Source organism: Megascapheus bottae, chromosome 9, assembly GCF_031878675.1.
Source record: "Megascapheus bottae isolate mThoBot1 chromosome 9, mThoBot2.hap1, whole genome shotgun sequence".
NCBI classification, from domain to species: Eukaryota; Metazoa; Chordata; class Mammalia; order Rodentia; family Geomyidae; genus Megascapheus; species Megascapheus bottae.
In genome coordinates, this window is record NC_143517.1 from 4223692 (window position 1) to 4232697 (window position 9006).

Below are 9006 nucleotides of genomic sequence, written 5' to 3' on the forward strand. Positions count from 1 at the left end.
CTATATCTTCCAGGTTGGAGACACCAGTTCACTCCAATCCCAAAATTTCAAGAGACACTGTAAACTGCTTCACAACCTATTTTGCACTACAGTTGAGTGGAATCCCTTCTGTCACCACTGGGGACAAGGAGATCATGACACAACTCTTTCTAGAAAAGCCTGCTTCAGAAATGATGGTATATTCCTAATACTCAGCAGACTGAGAAGGGAGGATCAAGGTCAGCCTGAGCTATGACACATGACCTTGGTTCTAATACACACACACACACACACACACACACACACACACACACACACCTCTGTCCTAATTTCCCATCTTCCAAATAGTTTATTATTAAAGTATACTATGACTACTTCAAAATATTTCCATTTAGTTGTTCCTTCATTTAGAAGTATTCTTTAGCTTTAGCTTCCTATATTTTAAATTTTGTCTGTTTTCCCCAACCAACTTTTTTCTAGCCAGTCCTGGGGCTTGAACTCAGGGCCTGAGCACTGTCCTTGAGCTTTCTCAAGGCTAGTGCTCTACCACTTGAACTACAGCACCACTGCCAGCTTATTCTGTATACGTGGTACTAAGGAATCGAACACGGGTCTTCATGCATGCTAGGTAAACATTCTATCACTAGGCCAAACTCCTGGTTTCCAACCAACCTTTTAATACTTCAGGGTTGTATACTTCAAAGCAGTTATTGGTATAAAGTTCTCAGCAAGCCAGGTGCTGGTGGCTCATGCCTGTAATCCTAGCAACTCAGAAGGCTGAGATCTGAGGATCATGGTTCAAAGCCAGCCTGGGCACTAAAGTTCATGAGACTCTGGTCTCCAAGTAACCATCAGAAAACCGGAAATAGCACTATGTCTCAAGTACTAGACCAGTGGCCTTGAGCTGAAGAGCTCAAGGACAGCACTCAGGTCCAATGTTCAAGCCCCATGACAGACAAAAAAAGGAGAAGGAGGAGATGGAGAAGGAAAAGGAAAAGGAGAAGGAGAAGTTCTCAGTGGCTTGGAATGTAGCTTGCTGGTAGAGTGCCTGCCTACCATGCATGAAGCCCTGAGTTCAATTCCTCAATACCACATACAAAGAAAAACCCAAAAATTGCACTGTGGCTCAACTGGTAGAGTGTTAGCCTTGAGCAAGAGATGCTTAAAGACAGTGCCCAGGTCCTGAATTCAACAAACCCAAGGACAAGAAAGAAAGAACAAAAGAAAGAAAGAGAGAGAGAGAGAGAGAGAGAGAGAGAGAGAGAGAGAGAGAGAGAGAGAGAGAGAAAGGAGAGAAAGAAAGAAAGAAAGAAAGAAAGAAAGAAAGAAAGAAAGAAAGAAAGAAAGAAATATTAGTATTCTTTGAAAGAACATATGGAAAAATTGCTGATTGGATGAATTAAAATAATAGATAGATGGATGGATAAATCGATATATATGGCTGTTTCTTCAGTTTCCTGGCCAGCTCAGAAGTGCCCTGGGAACTGAACAGAGCAAGCTTTCTGGGTTATAGTAGTAATTGTGATACTCATTGTTCTTCATATTGTCTCCAGATATCTTCTAATGTGGCCTCTGGCATGGATTCTTTATCTCTAGCCCTCCTATGCTCCAAAACTTCCTTCACACTTATTGTAAAGAAAATTCATTTTATAAATGTTCATGCCATTTTTTTGCTACAAACTTGAATGGTAGAACCTAAATTTCAACTACAGTGCTCCTCAGAACCTAACTTTAACTTAGAGTTCTTCTAGGTTAAGTATACAGAGAAAATCTTGAGGCTCTGCAACTTAATGAAATTTAATTAGCAATGCTTTCAGAGTCATTACCAATAATCGGCTCTTCCATCCTTACTATAGGGAATCCTACTACATTTAGCTCTCCCATGATTTTTATCCTGCTACTACTTTGTGCAAGGTGCCTTTTCCAAATTTCAAAACACCCTTAAAGAACTAGTAAAAAAAATTAATTTGATCTTTCTAGACATTTCTACCCAGCCCAGGCTCGAGCTGTTTTTATTTGGTCATTGCTTGCTCCACATATTAATTGAAAAGACATAGAAGAATCTTCTAGGATACTAGAGACTGATAATCCTCAAATACAAGAAACATATTTCCTTTCAAAGCTTAAATTCTAATGGTGAAGAAAGGACATGAATAAATAAAATGTAGTAAGGCAGCATCACTAGAGAGTCACTTACTTATAAAGCCTAAGAGATTAAGAAATGTGTTGCTGAGGGAGTAACATTTGATTGGTTTTTTAATGGATAAATAGGAAGTTACCTCTGAATAACTAAACAGACATGAGAAATGGATATCCCATCCATACACCAATTCATAATGTATTAAAGAAGTGCTTGGCTGCTGAAAAAATCCATAGAGCTCTAGAAGACTGGTAGTAAATGTTCAGTACCATGAAGACAGGTACAAGAACCTATTATCATAGCTGGGCACAGTGGCTCACATCTGTAATCCTACCAACTCAGGAGGCTGAGATCTGAGGATCATGTTCAAAGCCAGCCCAGCCAGTAAATCCATGAGACCCTTATCTCCAATTAACCACCAGAAAACTGGAAGTGGTGCTGTGGCTTAAGGAGTAGGGCTGTAGCCTTGAGCTGAAGAGCTTAGGGACATGCCCAGGTCCAGAGTCCAAGCCCCATGATTGACAAACAAACAAACAAACAAAAAGAACCTGTAATCCTATCTATTGAGGAGGCTGAGATCTGAGGATCACAGTTCAAAGCCAGACTGGGTAGACAAATCTGAGAAACTCATACCCCTATTTAACCAGCCAAAATCTAAAATGGAGAAAAAAGCTAAGCTTAAGAGAGAGCACCCAGGCCCTGAGTTCAAGCCTTGGTACTTGCATGAAAGAAAGAAGAGTAGAAAATGAAAGAGTGAGACAGAAAGAATGGCAGGAAGGAAGGAGGAAGAAAAGAAAGGAGGGGGGGAGGCAGATGACTCCAGCATTGATTTTTTTTTATACACAAAAGGCATGACCAAACCCCAGCATAGATGATAGATGAAGTTTTATATGCCCATCTTCCTTGTTTGTGGCTAAATGTTTGACCACTGTAAGGAGAATATCTTCTGCACGTTGGCATTCATGCTCCTCTTTTTTGCCTTTAGCCCCGGATTTATGCAAGAAGAAAAAAATGATAAACTACATGCATGACTGCTCTGTGGCCCGTGGATTGCTGCTTCTCATTGAAATCTAGTGTCTAACTTGTCACAAGTGACAATAACTATCTTTTGGAAGTTTGATGAATGTAAAGAAAACCTTATTCATACATATAGACATATAAAACACTGATTAGAGACTACCTCTTAATAACTGTTGATTTTCTGTTTTCATATTTCTATTCATTTTTTTCTTTCCATCTCTTAATTTTATGAATTTCTAAAGTACTCACCTAATTCAAGTTTTTATATTAATAAAGACATATAACAGGGTTCAATAGTCTCTTTTTCAGCTACTGGGAAGTGAAGTTCAATTCAAGATCTTATGTGGAGGTAAAAGAAGACATGGTATGTTTCAATAATAAAACAATGAAAAAAGCTGGAACTTCAAGTATGGATGTTAGAGGTCAAGGAGAGGGGACCAACAAGTGAAAACAGGAAAGAAAATGCCGTCATAATATTTAATATACATGTTTGAAAACAGGAGTAGGAAGATTGAAGGGATGAGTAGGATTGGAAAAAATGACGAAAAGATTAAAGAGATGACATTGATCAAGGCTCATTGTATTTATAAATAGTTAAGTTGAATTGAAATATCTGTTCAATTAAAGTTTTTTTTAAGTGGAGAGTATCGAGTTTTATTTTTAGGTGTCTGACTCTGAAAGAATGTCAATTAAAGCTGCTTCTGAAGTAAAATTATGAAAAGCGAATTTCACACATATGAACATCTTTCTGAGATTAAAAACAGTATGCATAATTTAAATTATAAAATACGATATTCCTTCCATTTAAATTATATAAAATATAGCAGGTCTAAGGCAGAGGTCCAGAGAGAAAATGAAGCATAGCCACTTTTGATTAGAAATGTAAGTTCAAGTCAACTCTAGGAGGAAGTTAATTTTCACTTGGCCCAGAGAGCTGATAAACTGGCATTTAAGTCTGAGCCTTCTTGAAAATCTCAGCTTTGACAGACATAATTTACTCTTTCCAAGAATATACTTTCATTTTCATATTTCTCCTTTAAAGTAAAAGGATGGATAGTGAGAAAATCCACCATGATAAATAATTAGAATTCTTTGGTGCCTTTTCATTTTACTTTAAATTGATATTCTACCCACTATATTCCTAGATAAAATTAGTTTGAAAATATTAGCATTCCCTAGAGAGTGCCATATTATTCCTATTTGCCAGAATGAAGTGAGAAATACAAGGAAATGATATAACTTGCCTCCAGCCACACAATCATTTCTACTCTCACCATTGGCTATATTGTAATTCACTGCTTAGCAATAAAATCCAGTAGAGCTTTTCTTTTTTAACTGTTTCCTCACTCTGGGGAAATGATGAAGCTGTATATTTATACATTAAATAAATGTTCAATAACTTTGAAGAGTTATCTCTAAAGTTCTATTTTAATAGTAAAGCCTGACAATGAAAAAGATAAGAATTATCAAAGCCAGAGAGTTTAGTAATGCGATCTCCTATTTCTCACTTCCTACTCATCAAAAAGCTCTAATCATTTGGTTTCATTTGGGGTCAGCATTTTTTTCCTTTTTTGTTTATAGAAAAATCTCAAAACTTTTCTTAAAAAACACATAATCAAGCTCGGTACCAGTGGCTTATGCCTGTAATCCTAGCTACTCAGGGACCTGAGATCTGAGGATTGTAGTTCAAAGCCAGCCCTAACACGAAAATCCATAAGACTCTTATTTCTAATTAAACACCAGAAAACCAGAAGTGGCATTGTGGTTCAAATGGTAGAGCACTAGCTTTGAGCTGAAGAGCTCAGGGACAATGCCCATACTCAGAGTTCAAGCCCAATGTCTGACAAAATAAAATGAAATAAAATAAACAAACACATAAACAAAGAACAATACTAGGGATTTATTTCAATTCAACATAATATTTCATCCTTGATTCCCAGACCTGAATAAATATTGTATTTGCCTGGAAGACTTTTTCCTTTTTTTCCCCAGACTTGAGGACTGGACTGAGTCTCACTTGTCTGAAAAGCATTCTTCCATTGAACTAAATCCCAGCTCCTAACGACTCTGTGTGTGTGTGTGTGTGTGTGTGTGTGTGTGTGTGTGTGTGTGTGTGTGTGTGCCAGTCCTGGGGCTTGCACTCAGGCCCTGGGCACTGTCCCTGAGCTTTTGTGTTCAATGATCACAGAAAGATGTTCATATGTGTGAAATCTGTGTTTCATAATTTTACTTCAGAAGAAGCTTTAATGACATCCTTTCAGAAAGTAGTACTACTTGAACCACAATTCCATTTTCTGCCTGCAAGACTTTTAAACACTTTTATAAATACACATTTATGTGCCTACTCTAAGAGATTCTGTTTTGTTCTAACTAGGACCTAAGCCTTGTTATTTTTCACTAATTATCCAGATTATTTTTCCTTGATGCTCTAATAGATAAAATATGAACTATTAGCAACAAAACACGATCCTGTACTAGATAAAAATTTACCAAAACCTATTAAAGTTCTTTCTGAAGAAATTATAATTACAGTGTGCAAAGCATTTTTATTGTACTCAAACAAGTAAAAGCCAACAAACCAAGCACGTGTCGGGGGGAGTAATATGTGTCTGCCAAAGTAGTCAAAACTGAAAATATTCCCTATCTATTTTACACAGAATTGACTATGGCTTCCTTGTGGTTTCTACAGGTCTAATTCTATTTCCAGAGTAGCATATTTATTCCTATAGTGTTAGCCCAAAATGAAATTTATCATATTACCTGTATGGCACATCAAAAGTGAGTGATAACACTATTATATGTGTAATTGCTTCTTGCATGTTTCATCAAGGGACACGTTTACATACACTTGTTCTTTTTCCTAACTAGTGACAGGCTTTTAACTAGCTTCAGAGGAAAATCTATGATTAATTGCAGCCTAGCACATTGCAACTGCAGCTTTCGGTTTGTAAACAGCAGTGTCTAGCAAATAATAATATATTAATGACTTAGACTTTTTTAGACTTTCTAAATTAACAGCTAAAGACAAAGAGTTGTTCTTGTTCTCCACTCCAACTCATTTATAGTTGGTTATGAAGTTGAAAAAAACGTAATTGGAGTTTTGATTACTGTTGACTTTAACAAATTGCCTCTGTTTAGTGTACTTAGTTCCTCAATTTATCTTCAGGTAATGACAGGGCTGTGTCTCCAAGCAACTGCTTTAGGCTAGGGTTTCCAAACAGTGACCCTCCTGGACTTCACAGTAGGTGTGGCTTAGTTATATTTCCTCATACATCTCTTTAACATGATAATTCTGAGTAAATATAACAAAGAAAATATGGCCAACACACTCAGAAGCCTTAAATAAAGCTTTCTAAGGGCTTTATCACCCTACAGCTGGATTTCTGCACTGTGATCCATTGGACCCTCAAGTGCTCTGAGAGCTTATGCTAGACAAATGCTGCTAAGTTTGGGCTAAGCACCGGCAATCTCTATTCTCAATCAAGAGCAAGAGCCCTGAAATAATCACAATTTAAGACAATGCTTAATAAGATCCAAGCTGTGGGTTACAACTGAGTGTTTTATTTTATTTTTATTTCTATTTTGTCAGCCTTGGGGCTTGAACTTGGGGCCTGAGCACTGTCTCTGAGCTCTTTTGCTCAAGGCTAGTGCTCTCCCACTTTGAGGTAAGCACCACTTCCAGTTTTCTGGTGGTTAATTAGGGATAAGAGTTTCCTGACCTTTCCTGCCATGGCTAACTTTGAACTGTGATACTCAGATCTCAGCCTCCTGAGTAGCTAGGATTACAGACATGAGCCACCAGCACCTAGCCAAATGAGTGTTTTAATTGGTAAAAAAAAAAAGTAACAGAGATCTTATGGACTTGGAACTATAAGAAAGTGAAAGTCATCTTGATTGCTTCTTAAACAGCTTTTAGAGACTTCCTTTCAAGTGCCCCAACCTGAGAAAGAGGGTAGTGATGGGAAAAGAGCATGAATCCTAACAAGAAAAGAAAAAAATGTTCTAATTAAACTCACCAGAAATTTATATGCATTGCGCAAATAGAAGAGAGTGGGGTCACTAAAAGATTACACTAACAACAGGTTAATACACTAAGAATGAGATAAATGAAATACCCTACCATCTGTATATTCTGTAGGGGAGCAACTATACCTTAAGAGAAGGAAGTGGTTAAAGTAGAGCCTGGCTCAGATACAAAGAATGAATTGGATAGGAGAGTCCTGGTTGTAGAGCACCACTCTAAGTGTTAACTATGCAAGTTACATGATAAAGAGAGGAAAGCAAAAGTAACAGAATTAAGAGGAATCAAAGAGCAGAAGGTTGAGAGAAAAAAAAGGAAAATAAAAGTTGACTCCTGGAGTTTAGTAAGAAAAAACAGAACTGGGATTCGACCATCAGGATGGAAGAGATATTGAAATAAGATTTGATTCTTTTTAATTTGGGTGGGTAAGAAGAAAGACCATAAAAATACCATGGAGAAGGAAGTGGTGCTGTGGCTCCAGGGGTAGAGTGGTAGCCTTGAGCTGAAGAGCTCAGGGAGAATTCCCATGCCCAGAGTTCAAGCCCCATGCATGACTGGCCAAAAAAAAAAAATACCATGGAGAATTATCATTCTGAGATTATCAAATAGATACGTTAAAATTAGATTAAAAATCTAGATTGAAGTGGGGTACAGTGTCTCACACCTATAATCTTAGCTACTTGGCAGGCTGAGAACTGCGGATTGCAGTTCAAAGTCAGCCCGGGCACTAAAATCCATGAGGCTCTTATCTCCAGCTAACCCACTAGAAAACCAGAAGTAGCACTGTGGCTCCTGGGGTAGGGCAGTATCCTTGAGCTGAAGAGTTCAGGGACAACGTCCAGGCCCAGAGTTCAAGCCCCATGACTGACAACAAAAAACTAGATGGAATAAAAGAAATAGAGGCTAATATAAAACTGATGAATGGCAAGAGCGTTCAAGATTTTTCTGCACAGAAAGAGTCAAAAAAAACAGAACGAAAAGGAAAAATAATCTAATAGAGTTCACTAGATCCAGCTTCAGAATAAGTTCTTTAACAAATGAAACAAAAGTAACACATCTAGTAGCTAAGTCTCAACTACTAAAAAGGTAAATTCATTCAAGTAATAATTAATAAAGAGTAAATAGGATATGCAAAGAGCTTGAAAGTCAGAAATTCTGTTCTTAAAATACAAGCCCTAAGTTAAAACCTTAGTACTGCATAGATAGACAGCTAGATGGATACATACATACATACATACATACATACACACACACACACACACACACACACACACACATACTTTTGAGGGACACATTTGTAGATTTGACACAGTTGTGGAAAGAGCAAGCAAAACTTAAATAAATAAGACAAAATTGACTCACAAGGGAGCCAAGCACAGTGGTTTATGTCTGTAATCCCAACTACTCTAGAAATTGGATACTTACAACTCAAACTTGCTTTGGCAAAATATTATGAAACACTTCATCTCAATGAATAAACTGGGCATGACGGTTTTCATCTATGATGCAATATACAGAAGACTCAAGTAGAAAGGTTGTGACCTAAAGCTAGCCCCCAGCAAAACATGAGACCTGAAATGTAACTAAGGCTGAAATAGGATGAATGTCTGGCTCCGATGGTAGAGTGCCTGCCAATTAATCACAAGGACCTGAGTTCTAGCTTGATTCTGCTAAAAGAAAAAAAATCTGAAAGAGAAACCATAAGTAAATTAATAATAAATAACAGATTAAGAAAAGTAGATAAATATTAAGTTGAAACATTATACAATTGAAATATCAAAGGAATAAAAACAAGTCCATGAAAAAAATACTAGAAAAAAAATAGTGACTGAAGTTTCCAAAATTA